This window comes from Hydractinia symbiolongicarpus, chromosome 6 (genome assembly GCF_029227915.1).
Source record: "Hydractinia symbiolongicarpus strain clone_291-10 chromosome 6, HSymV2.1, whole genome shotgun sequence".
NCBI classification, from domain to species: Eukaryota; Metazoa; Cnidaria; class Hydrozoa; order Anthoathecata; family Hydractiniidae; genus Hydractinia; species Hydractinia symbiolongicarpus.
In genome coordinates this window covers 32,881,681-32,895,327 of record NC_079880.1, presented here as the reverse complement: position 1 = coordinate 32,895,327, position 13,647 = coordinate 32,881,681, and positions in this window count along the sequence as shown.

Genomic DNA, 13,647 nt, shown 5'->3' with positions numbered 1-13,647 from the left:
AGAGGGATGCCCTTCTCTCCCAGAGCACGAACACTGGCCACGAAAATTCTACATGCTCCTACTGTGGAATGAAAGTTCATGGTGATAAATCCAACGCGGCTGTACGTAAAACGAGTTGTCCTGCCTACAATCATATTTGCGGACACTGTCAGCATGCACATCACTTTGAACGCGTGTGCAGGAGTAAAGACAAAACCAAGTTCAAACCGAAGTCCCAGGCTGCACGTGTTCATGACATCGAAGGGGCAGTCTTCGATGCCTTATGCTCTATAGAAACGCCAATCGGAAAGCCACTGGGCCAATCGACGGCTGGTAAGTATCGCTACAACCCATTGACCAACCATTGGGTGGAACAGCCCTCGAAACCACAACCATTCCTGAACCTGTCCGTTCGAATCGTGGACGAGGACTACCAGCAACTGGGTTTCCAACCTATCATCAAATTCAACCCAAAGGCAATTACTTTACGAGCCATGGCAGATACTGGTTGCCAGAGTTTCCTAGCCGGCTTTCAATGCATACAGCGCTTAGGGTTAACTGTGCACGACCTTATCCCCGTCAAGATGAGGATGCATACGGCCAACGATCAACCAACCAATATCCTCGGTGCTGTCATCATACGGATTTCTGGAGTGAACCGTCACTGTGGGACCACAGAAACTCGCCAGTTCACATACATAACGAATGATTCAGACAAGGTTTTTCTTAGTGAAGGCGCCTGCATCGACCTTGGGATGATCACCAACAACTTCCCAACGGTTGTTGAAACAACGGCCAATGCAGTTGCTGGAGGAGATGCCTCGGCAGACAGCTCAACAACGAATTGCGCCTGTCCGATGCGCACGCTGCCGCCACCACTCCCTACTGAGTTACCACATCCTGCGACCAAGGATAACCGGGTTAAGCTACAGAACTTCCTTCTCGACTACTATGGTGCGAGCACCTTTAACACATGTGAGCATTAGCCCCTACCGCTGATGGTAGGACCACCTTTAAAGCTAATGATTGACAGCGATGCTGACCCTGTGGCCTTTCACACACCCATCCCGGTCCCCATCCACTGGCAGAGAGAGGTCAAAGCTGACTTGGATCGGGATGTCCAGCTCGGTGTGATAAAACCCGTTCCTGTAGGAGAGCCAGTTACCTGGTGTCACCGCATGGTCGTGTGTGCTAAGAAGAACGGAAAACCCAGACGAACTGTGGATTTCCAGCCCCTCAATGCGCATGCAACAAGAGAGACCCACCATACCCAATCGCCATTCCATCAGGTACGATCCGTGCCACATAACACTAAGAAGACGGTGTCTGATGCATGGAACGGCTACCACAGTGTCCCATTGCGTCACGAAGACCGGCACTACACCGCGTTCATCACGCCCTGGGGTCGCTACCGATACTGTACCACCCCCCAGGGTTACATATCTTCCGGGGATGGTTATTCTCGAAGATTTGACGAGATCGTTTATGACTTTCCCAACAAGATCAAGATCATCGACGATGCGCTTTTATTAGCAGATACATTGGAGCAGAGTTTCTTCCAAACATGTCAGTGGCTGGATACTTGCCGGAGGAACGGTATTATACAGAACCCTACGAAGTTCGTGTTCGGAGCGGACACTGTCGAATTTTCGGGCTTCGAGATAACAACTGACGATGTGAAACCGTGCCAGAGGATCATTGGAGCCATCGCGGATTTTCCAAGACCTAAACACATTACCGATATAAGGTCTTGGTTCGGACTCGTTAATCAGGTGACTTACGCCTTCAGCATGACCGATAAGATGATACCCTTCCGTGAGCTCTTGAAATCGAAATCAACCTTCTACTGGGATGCTCATCTGCAACGCCTATTCGAAGAGTCGCAACTCAAAATAATCAAGGAAATTGAGCATGGAGTCAAGATCTTCGACAAGTCTATGCCAACTTGCCTTGCAACCGATTGGTCTAGAACCGGCTTAGGATTTTGGCTCTTCCAGAAACACTGCAGCTGTCCAGGCACCATACCATTTTGTTGTACTGAGGGCTGGAAAACTGTTTTAGTTGGCAGCAGATTCACTCATCCCGCTGAGTCACGCTACGCGCCTGTAAAAGGCGAAGCATTAGCCGTAGCCGACGCACTGGATAAAGCTCAGCACTTCGTACTGGGATGTGAAAACCTGACCATCGTCGTCGATCATAAACCACTTCTTGGACTGTTCAACAACCGATCACTAGAAGATATTCCCAACAACCGGCTCAGAAACCTCAAGGAGAGAACGTTGCGATATCGTTTCACTATGCACCACATCCCTGGCATTAAGAATCGTGCTCCAGACACAGTCTCCCGCTATCCCACCGGTAGTCAAACTCCAGATAAGACGCACCTACCGGATGACGTTGCTCACATCGACGATGATCAGTCGATATCGGCATTGATCCCCTTCGTAACACCACCTCTGCATCGCATGATATACGACGAGGCCCATCCTACGGTACGCACTATCGACACCGATGCTGCTGTAGAAGAGGGTATGCGATTCACTGCTATATCCACTATAAACTCTCACTCTCTGCAGTCAGTATCATGGGACAGAGTCCGCCTGGCGACTGCCAGCGACACAAATATGAAAAATCTGTTGGAGATAATTGAATCAGGCATGCCACCTAATCGTCAAGATCTCCCTCTGGACCTCCAACCATACCACCAGTTCAGAGAGAACCTATCGACAGTTGATGGTGTTTCAGTATATAGGGACAGGATAATTATACCACCACAGCTTCGCAAAGACATCCTTGCTGCGCTCCATGCCGCTCATCACAGAGTCACGTCCATGACAGGTAGAGCAGTGTCTTCGGTCTTCTGGCCCGGTATGATCACAGCCATCATTCAGCAGAGGAGCAATTGCAGCCACTGCAACCGCATGGCACCTTCTCAATCTGACGCACCACCTTCACCGCTTAATTACCCGGAATACCAGTTTCAGTACATCTGCGCTGACTTTTTCCACTATAAGGGCCACTACTATCTCGTCTGCGTCGATAGGTATTCCAATTGGCCTATCGTGGAAGAATCTTCCGGCGGAGCGCAAAGCCTTATTATCATCCTTCGACGCACGTTCGTCACCTATGGTATCCCAGACGAATTGTCTTCGGATGGGGGCCCAGAATTTACTGCTGCATCCACCAAATCCTTCCTGAATAATTGGGGAGTGAGCCATCGTCTGTCTTTCGTGGCATTCCCGCATAGTAATTGCCGTGCAGAAGTCGGTGTGAAGACAGTCAAACGCATGATTACAGACAACACTGGGCCCAATGGTGAACTTGATACTGATGCCCTCCAACGAGCAGTACTACAGCATCGCAATACGCTTGTTTGTTTGTTCGTAAATTTATTTATAGTCGGTACATTATATACAAGTTTCGTGAAAAGAAAAATTATATGCATATCTCTAAAAAGTAGTGCTAATCAAAACCGACTAAAATTAAAGTGCAAATAGAAATAATATTAAATAATATTAATTGAATGAGAGAAAATATTTTTAAATTTTTATATATACAAAAAAGAGTAAAATTTAACTAAAAGCGTGTTTGGGACAATTCACATACCTCACAAAAACATTTACTTCCATTCCAACTTTTGATCGCATTTTTAAAAGTACTAAGAGACTCTGAGGATTTCAAGTGATTGGGTAATTTATTCCATATTTTTGGCCCCAGGGAAGAGAGACTTTTTGTTCCAAAACTAACGGTATCTATATTTGGGACTGTTAAATTATTAACATTTTGTGATCTCACTGGTCTACCACTCCCATGAAATTTAAAGATATCTTTAATGTATGTCGGATTGAGTTCGTGCAAAGTCTTATATATTTCTGTACATAATGTTTTAAGTCTATAGACGCTCATTTGGTATTTTCCTGCTTTCAAAAGGAGTTCGTCGTAAGTACTATCATTATCATTTAATAAGAAACGCAAAGCTCTCTTCTGAATTTGTTCAATTCTCAACAAAGATTTATATAAAGAGAAATTCCATACTAAAGGGCAATAATTAAAGTTAGAGTATATAAAACTTTGTACCAGCGCTAATTTGGCTTTGTGAGATAAAAACGTGCTAAGTCTAAACAGTGCATTCAATTGTGCTGATGATTTTTTGATAAGTTTAGAAATGTGAGAGTCGAAATTCAAGCCATTATCAATGGTCACTCCTAATAATTTAACTTCGCTTTCTGTTTTAATTAACTTGTCACCAATTTTTACCACTAAATCACAATTGTTACATTTATCTCTGGTGACAATGATTGATTGAAATTTTTTTGGATTCGCCATCATTTTGTTATTTTTCAACCACACTAGTGCTATATTAGATTCACATTCTAAAAGTTTGAGAAAGCAGAAAGGGAAATGTCATCAGCATAATTATGTACACTGGCTTTTTTAATAAAATAAATAAAGTCATTAACAAAAATGTTAAATAAAATAGGTCCTAAAATTGATCCTTGGGGTACTCCAGACAGAATTAATTGGAAAAGACTATGCTGATTATTTATGCGGGTAGATTGCTCTCTGTCAGAAAGGTACGATAAAATTAGAAGTAGGGCATCCTGGCTAAAGCCATAGGCATTTAATTTAGCAATAAGTAAATCGTGAGGCACGCAATCAAAAGCTTTAGAGAGATCCATTAAAACTGCACCAACTACGTAATGTTTATCTAATTTTTGTTTCCATTCTTCCAATAATCTTATAAGTACATGTTGTGTGCCATATGATTCCCCATAGGCTGATAAAAATTCTGAAAGTTTTTTATCAATATAATCAACAATTTGAGATTTAATTATTCTCTCATAAAATTTTGAAAATATATTTAAAATGCTGACTGGTCTATAGTTGTTCATACATAATTTATCTTTCCCACCTTTATCAGTAGGGGATACGGGAGCGCGTTTGGCTCTCCTCGGAAAAACAGAAAGACAAATACTGTTGTTAATGACATTTGTTAAGGGTTTTATCAAATAAGGTTTTGCTAACTTCACCATTTTAGCCGTTATCTTGTCCTCTCCAGATGCCACACCTACTTTTAGATCCCCGAAAAGTTTAGAGACTTCATTTTCCGAGACTTCCTTAAAGTTAAACAACATTTCATTATTTTGATCAACTAGTGAATTTTTAATTTCAAGAATACTAGGGTGATTTTTATATGTTTCCAGAATCTTTGAGACTTCATTTCTATTTTCAGATTGATAATTTCGTAGCGACACTGGTTTAACTCCATTATATTTTTCAACTATATGTATGTACTCTTCATTGAAAATTTCAGCTAATTCATTTTCATCCGTTACTATAATATCATCGTGAACAATCATAATTTCATTAGAGCTCTTACCTGATTTGTTAGTAAGGAAAGGTTTGACAGTGCTCCAAAATTTCTTATTCTGAATAATGCCACCCTCCATAACACTATTAAAATGCTCTTTAATCGCCTGTCGTCTCATACTAACACACTTATTTCTTTGTTTTTTATATTTTGCCCTATTTTCATCTGTTCGATTTTTGTTAAAATTGTTTTTAAGACGAGATCTTGTGTAAATTGCTTTTCGTAATTTTTTATTCATAAACGGGGCTTCGTTACCCCGAACTAATTTAATTTTTATAGGTGCATGTTTATTAATTATATTTCGAAATTTCAGTACAAGGTTCTCATAACTTTCATTTGGATCTATGTTATCACAACAAAAATCTGTGCTCCTCACTTCTTCAAGAAAAACTTGCTCATCAAATTTTTTAAAACACCTATACGATATCTCTTTCGATTTTAAACGTACTAAAAAAGTCTTCATAAAAGTAGAAATCATATGGTGATGGTCACTAAGTCCAGTTTCAAAAGATTTAGAATTATGGAAACATGCATGTTTATTTGTTAAAAACACATCTATTCGTGATGCACGAGTATTTGTGAAACATGTTTTTTGCTTTATTAAATTTTTTAAATTGTAGGTTTCGCAAAAAGTTTCAAAACTGTCAAAACCTGTCGAACTTGAGTCATCACAATCAATATTTATATCGCCCATGACTACAACATTATCATAAGTTTTGAAAGCCAAATCAAGTGAGCGTTCTATCTCAATGAAAAAGTTACTTAAGTTAGAAGATTCTGGTGGTCTATATACACTAAAATGGCCCATTTTTTATTTCTCACTGTAATCTCAGAACAAATAACTTCATTTTTCTTTGGCTCAAGGTTCGATAATTGCTTACAAATCAGCCCTTTTTTGACGTATTCAATAAGTCCCCCTCCATCACGCCAAACCAGGATACCACGATGTCCCCAGCCATGTGTTTGTTTGGTAGACCAATCAAGGATTTTATACCGATCCTTCCCGGCAAATATAAACCGCACCCAACCTGGCAGAGCACCCTGCGGGACAGGGAAGGGGCCCTCCGAAACCGCCACATGAAGGTTGCGGAGAGGTTGTCTGAACATACACGACGACTCCCCCCGCTTCTGGTAGGTGATCGCGTCAGGATCCAAAACCAAATCGGTCCTAATCCCCGGAAATGGGACAAGACCAGTTCCGTGGTAGAAGTCAAGCAATATGACCAGTATGTCATACGTACAGATGGTTCCGGCAGAGTAACGCTTCGTAATCGCAAGTTCCTCCGGAAGTATGTCCCTGTTCGTCAGCCAACACCACCAGTCTCTATTTTGGACACACAGAATGTACCACAACCAATTCCGGCTACACTTGGTCACACCTGTCTGCAGCCTACATCATCCGATACGCCCATGCCCTCAACGGGTCCCCTATCCTCAGATGATCCGCCGACCGCGCGATCGGTCCACCAGGAGCCGAAATCACCTAACATCCCATTGGATTCCGAACCACCAGTGGAGCCGTGCCCGGCCCCTTCGGGCCTTCTGCCGCCTCGTAGATCCACCAGGGCTCGACGACAGCCATGCAAGTTGAAGGACTACGAATTGTCATGACATTCCCCGATCTCTACACTTTCGTCATCTCTGTTGCCACGATGACTGGGGGGAGATAGAGAACTATTATGTACTGTTTACACTATTATGTACTGTTTCCATTATTATGTTTTATACGTTTGGTTCATCCTACTTATCATTGTATATATATATCTTTAGATTCTAACATTGCAAACGTATTATAAACATATTGTGAAGCAAATGGTCTCCATGCCTATATCTAGTTTCATTGATGAAGAAGAATATTTTTTTTTTCTTGACGAAACACGAAATAAAAAGAAAAATCCTGTGTTTCCCTATTGGGAGCAAGATAAATTTTCTCTTGATAAATGGTCAGATGATGAATGTTGGGCAGATTTTAGATTTAGAAAGACAGATTTGTTACGTTTGTGTGATGCCCTAGGGTTGTCAGGTGAAAGAGTTAAAACCGAAAATCGGTTGACCATAGACCCAATGGAGGCCTTACGTTTGACTTTGCGTCGCCTTGCCTTTCCATGTAGGTTTTCAGATCTTATTCCGCGGTTTGGGCGGTCTGTACCTGATATGTCCTACATATTTAACAGAACTTTGGATATCATACACAATAGATTTGGACGACTTCTCACATCATTCAATCAGGCGTGGTTGTCAAAGGATGCTTTGAAAGATTTTACAGACTGTATACACGCAAAAGGTGCCCCCCTTGATAACTGTTGGGGTTTTATTGATGGCACTTTAAGGGGGATTGCTCGACCAGGTGCAGATCAGAAAGCCATGTACAGTGGCCATAAAAGAAACCATGGCTACAAAATGCAATCTGTTTCCACTCCCAATGGTCTCATTGCGAATTTGTTTGGTCCAATTGAAGGCTCGAGACATGATTGTTACCTTCTTGCACAATCTGGCTTTATGGATATTCTCCAAAGATATTCAATTGCTCCTGATGGCACAGTTTTATGTGTTTATGGTGACCCTGCATATCCTCATAGGGAGCAGCTACAAACAGGTTTTAAAAATCCCCTATTGGAAGAAGAACGTGTTTATAATGAGCGCATGTCATCAGTCAGGGTGTCAGTTGAATGGGTGTTTGGTGATGTTATCGAAAGATTCAAATTTACAGACTACTCAAAGATGCAAAAGATAGGTTTAAGTGCTGTTTCAAAACAGTATATTGCATCTGCTCTCTTAAGTAATGCAAGGACCTGCATTTATGGCTCTTGCACATCAACATTTTTTAAATGCCAGCCCCCAACATTAGAAGCGTATTTATCTGGATGATTGAAATTAAAACGGCTATTTTTATAGCCACAAATCTTCTAAGAAACAATATTGAGGCAAATGTATATTTTCTTGACCGTAAAACTCATTTTTTTTGGACGTTTAATCGCAAAAATTAATATCGCAAAAATTTATCCTGCATTAATTTATACGCTTAAGGACAGAAAATTCATAAATTCTTTATAAAATACATAAACGTTTTATTTTTCAAGTTTCTGTAACAGCAACTGCATCATTTGGCTCTGTTGAGCTTGCATTTGCAGTAATGAATCTTGAAAAAGTTTCTGCTGGTCTTTCATTAAACCAGTTTCTTCCTTTCTTAAGTGCAGTTCCGCCTTTCTCAGCTTCCTTTCCTCCTCTCTATCTCTCATCATAGATTCATTTCTTTCTCTAAAAAATCCATACTGTCATTATCCTTGTTTTTTTTTCTTTTTCCTGGATGTCCCTTTCTTTCCATACACCTTTTCCTTATATTTATAGCTTTTTCGCTGTCATGTTCTGTGTTTTCTTTTTTACTCTCAGTTGCTTCTTTCTCACAGTCGCGCTCTAAATCAATTAAATTCTGCATCAACTGCTCCAACTCACTGTATGTACATGTGATTCCACTGCCTTTTTCTTCTGCCCTCATTTTTCTTAAAAACTTGTCTTTTACTATCTGGAACCTCTCTCTCACCACTCTTTCGGAAACAGGAATTGTTATGCTTGACTTCTCGCAATTTTCTGCAATGTCTTGCCATGCCATTCTTCTTTGCGTTGATCCTTTCTTTGTTTGAAAGGGGTTTCTTACTGATATCTCCTTCATCAGGATCAGTAAGTCACCCTCTTGCCACCTAGACCTATAGACAGGAAGCACAAATATATATAAATTGTAATAAATATACCCTTTTGAACTGGAACATTAATCAATGCTAAATAGTATAATTTACCCCTTTTCTGTTAAACTGATGGTGTTTTTTTGTTGTTGTTTTTGTGGCGGTTGAAATTTTGATTTCGTTATGTTACCTGATGATCCCAATGTCTGACTAAATATATAAAAAACTTTACAACTAATTCCTATTGCAAGATCTACTAGTCTAGCAAACTATATAACTATTAAGGCTAAAATATGATCAATTTAATAATATTTACCCTTTTTCTGATGAAATAATAGGTTTTTTTTGTTGTTTTGGTTTTGTAATTGTGCACAATGATCCCAATGTCTGACTAAATATATAAAAACTTTTATTGCAAGATTTATATACTGGGAAAGCAAACTAAATAAATTTCCTTTTTCTTAAAAAAACTGAATATATATATATATATATATATATATATATATATATATATATATATATATATATATATATATATATATATATATATATATATATATATATATATATATATATATATATATATATATATATATATATATATATATATATATATATATATATATATATATATATATATATATATATATATATATATATATATATATATATATATATATATATATATATATATATATATATATATATATATATATATATATATATATATATATATATATATATATATATTAAAAAAACACTTTATTTAAAAATAAAATTTACGAAGCTTTTCAAAACAGTGTTATATTATCAAGGATTTTTGGCTGATTTTATAATAAATATATATATATATATTATATAAACTATTTAATATACTAATACAGCTAAATTGTGATTCCATCTAGTTTTTTTACCTATTAAATTAAGCTAAATTATTAAGCTATTTAAGCTAAGCTTTTACCGTTTTTCTGTTAAACTAGTTGATGATGTCTTTTGTGTAGGTTCGTTCTTTTCTTGAAATTGCATGGTTGATGATAATATTGAGTGACTAAATAAAAAGAACTTAGTACGTTGTACACTTGTTTCACGCTGCGAGATTTACTTGGCAACTTCTAGAGATCATGCAGTCAGCATATAGCTGTGCTACACAGTTTAAATTACTCTAAGACCTTTCAATCATGTCGGAACTTTGTGTTGTCTAACAAGAAGCTAGCCAGCTAAAATGTAGCAAGCTAGCTATAGCTAAAACTATTCTTTTTACTATATATATATAGCTAACTAGCTAAATAAAAAGACTATTCAACTATACTATAATAAAAAGGCTCACTATTCAACTATGCTATAGCTAGCTACCTCGCACATAATTTATCCCACTCTTCCACAGCTTTTTTGCCATCACTCCCATGTACTATAAAATCTGTTGGAGTTGAATTTGTTTTAAAAAAACTTTGTCCTGTGTTGTCTCTAGAACTTTCGCCAGGTGACGGTAGAGATTTGCATAATTTTTGCAGTATATCTTTGTTTATAACAATTCTTTTCATCCTGCTTATGCTTAAGAAGTTTTCTCTCTGACTTTGTTTATGCTTGTCAGTTTCATTTTTGCTTTACCATTTATTTGCCGCACATTTTTTTCACCCTAAGCACTTGTGCCTGAAGAAATGATTGTATAAATAGTCTTAGGTCACAACCACTGTATCTTACGTGCCTACGTATGGTTTTCACGTCGGCAAGAAAAGGATACGGCGCGGGGAAGTTATGCAGGGTGGTTATTTCCATAGTCATAAAAAAAAGATAGTCTGGACAGTAACAATAGGCCATTGTTCTATCGTTTTGTGGCCGTTTCTAAACTCGGGCCCATTCTCTGGAATGCATCAAAATCTAAAATGGCGGTTTTCTAGCATGTTTGTTAGGGAAATCGAAAGTTTTGTTTGCTAACATTGGTTTTATTTTGGAAAATTACTTCGAAATTGTTATTTGATACGTTGAAAGTTGTTATGCCTGGTGCTAATTGTTCTATTTACGGCTGTTCAGTCTCACGTCGACCAGAGTATAAGGGTTTATCGTTGTTCAAAGTGCCAGCTGGAAAAAGCGATTTCGACAAGACATGGAATCATATCTCAAAGCTTTTTCATGATGATTTAGATTGTGGGTTACACTTGGTACCAAAAATTACAAATGAACACATTTCTTTGACACCCTTTTCAGTCATAAATGTGCGACTTGCAGCTCAAGTGTTGAGCGAATCTGTATTTCAAGCTTTACAGACATATGGTCCACCGGATGCAATTGGTACGGCCACATATTGCAGGATGTTGGACAAATTTTTTGACTGTATGAATGTCAGCAATTCTGTGGAATGTGTCAGAAAACAAAAACCATTTCTAAAACCATATGAAAACCTTGATGATGAACGTTTCACATGGTTGATTGATACCTTCTTAAAATACTTCACCGACTGGAAAATTTCTATCGCTGACCGAAATGATGCTCAGTATACTGATAATGCTAGAGCGAATATGTTTATTTCTTGGCAAACCTATGAGGGACTTCAATTGACCGTTTACTTCAGTATTGAGCTCATAAAATACTTGCTATCTCAAAATGTACCTTATGTATTTACCGAAAGATTTTGTCAAGATCCACTTGAAAATTATTTTGGCCAGCAACGGTCAATTGGACACCGTAGAGATAATCCTTCACTTAGAGATTTTGGTTACAACGACAATACAATTCGTACATCAAAATTATTTCGACCGATAGCTGGTAACTGCTGCAATGATGACCCTATACTCGCTACAATAGATGTTGAGACTGTTCCATGCCGTAAAAGAAACAAAAAGAACTAACTTGTACACAACGAACTAATTAAACGGCTATTTTTATAGCCACACATTTGAAAAAACATATTTTTGGTATTAATCTTGCTCATGAAGTTGCTGCAATGTGAACTATTTTTGCAAGGTACGTATTTTTTCAAAAATTTTTATTTGCCTTTATTTTTTTGAAGTTTTCAAATTTTTCAGTTTCACGGTTTTTGGCGATGATAAAATTAGCTTACTTTATTTTCTTTTTTACTGTAATCTTAGTACCTTAGGCAGAAATTTACGAGATTTAATTTAGCGATTAATGAAAAATTAGAAAAATATTGAAGAAATCTTTTTTGTGTGATACATAAACTTTCAAGAGCTGAAAAACCCCAAAAATAATTTTGATTTTTTAAAATATTTGCGAAACATTGTATTGAAAAAATTATTTTCTTCCTTCCCAAATTTTAAGCGAAAAGAATCAAAATTCACGAAATCTGCTATATATAGGGATGAAGTTCAACATATTTTTTCTATACAACAGCAATAAAAAATAAGTGCCTTACCATATATATAAAATTCTGGGACACAGTATCCTTCTAAAATATAAAGTTTATATGCCATTTGCCATAATAATGCTTTTTTCAAGTGTGTGGCTATAAAAATAGCCGTTTAATTAGTTTGTATAAGAGGTTCAATGACCTTTGTCCAGTGATACAGATGATTTTTTTATCTCGGTTCGAAGTGATCTGGTCTTCTTTTTTTTCGAGGCAATTTTATCTTTCACCAAAGAAAACGTTCGCACACGGATGTTAAGTGTTATCAAGTGATCCAACAAATTCAACGCTATTTCATATATATATATATATATATATATATATATATATATATATATATATATATATATATATATATATATATATATATATATATATATATATATATATATATATATATATATATATATATATATATATATATATATATATATATATATATATATATATATATATATATATATATATATATATATATATATATATATATATATATATATATATATATATATATATATATATATATATATATATATATATATATATATATATATATATATATATATATATATATATATATATATATATATATATATATATATATATATATATATATATATATATATATATATATATATATATATATATATATATATATATATATATATATATATATATATATATATATATAACGCTATATCAACCTTAGGTGGACACTCTGAAAATTCGAACTAAAAGTGGACATATAAAAACCATGTTTTTTCGCAAACCCTTACCCCCTATAACCTTTATTTTTGTATAAGGAGTATTCTTTTTGTCTGCGTATGCGCCCTGTATGCCTTTTTGCCTCTTAAAAAAAATTTGAAATTTTTGTGTCTACATAACGATTCCATATGATTTGTGTCTACTTTAAGAAAATTTTTACATTAGATCGACTAAATGTAGACAGATATATATTTTATATACATGAGCGTTAAACCCGATCATCTGATAATTATTAATATTGAACTGCAATATTGTCTTTTTAAAGACATTTGTCTCATTGTTGTAAGTGATATTTTTTATAATCTGTATGAAAACAAAAAAGAAGCACACGTTAGCAGCTGTCCAGTTCGGAGAAAAAATATAAAGGAAAAAACACAAATTATAGCATCCTTAACATGTATTTAAGAGTATGTGAATTTGTACCAAAAGTTTGGTTACAATTTAAGAACTAGCTTAATGAAGCAGCAAAATGCGTGGAAGTGGTTTATGTG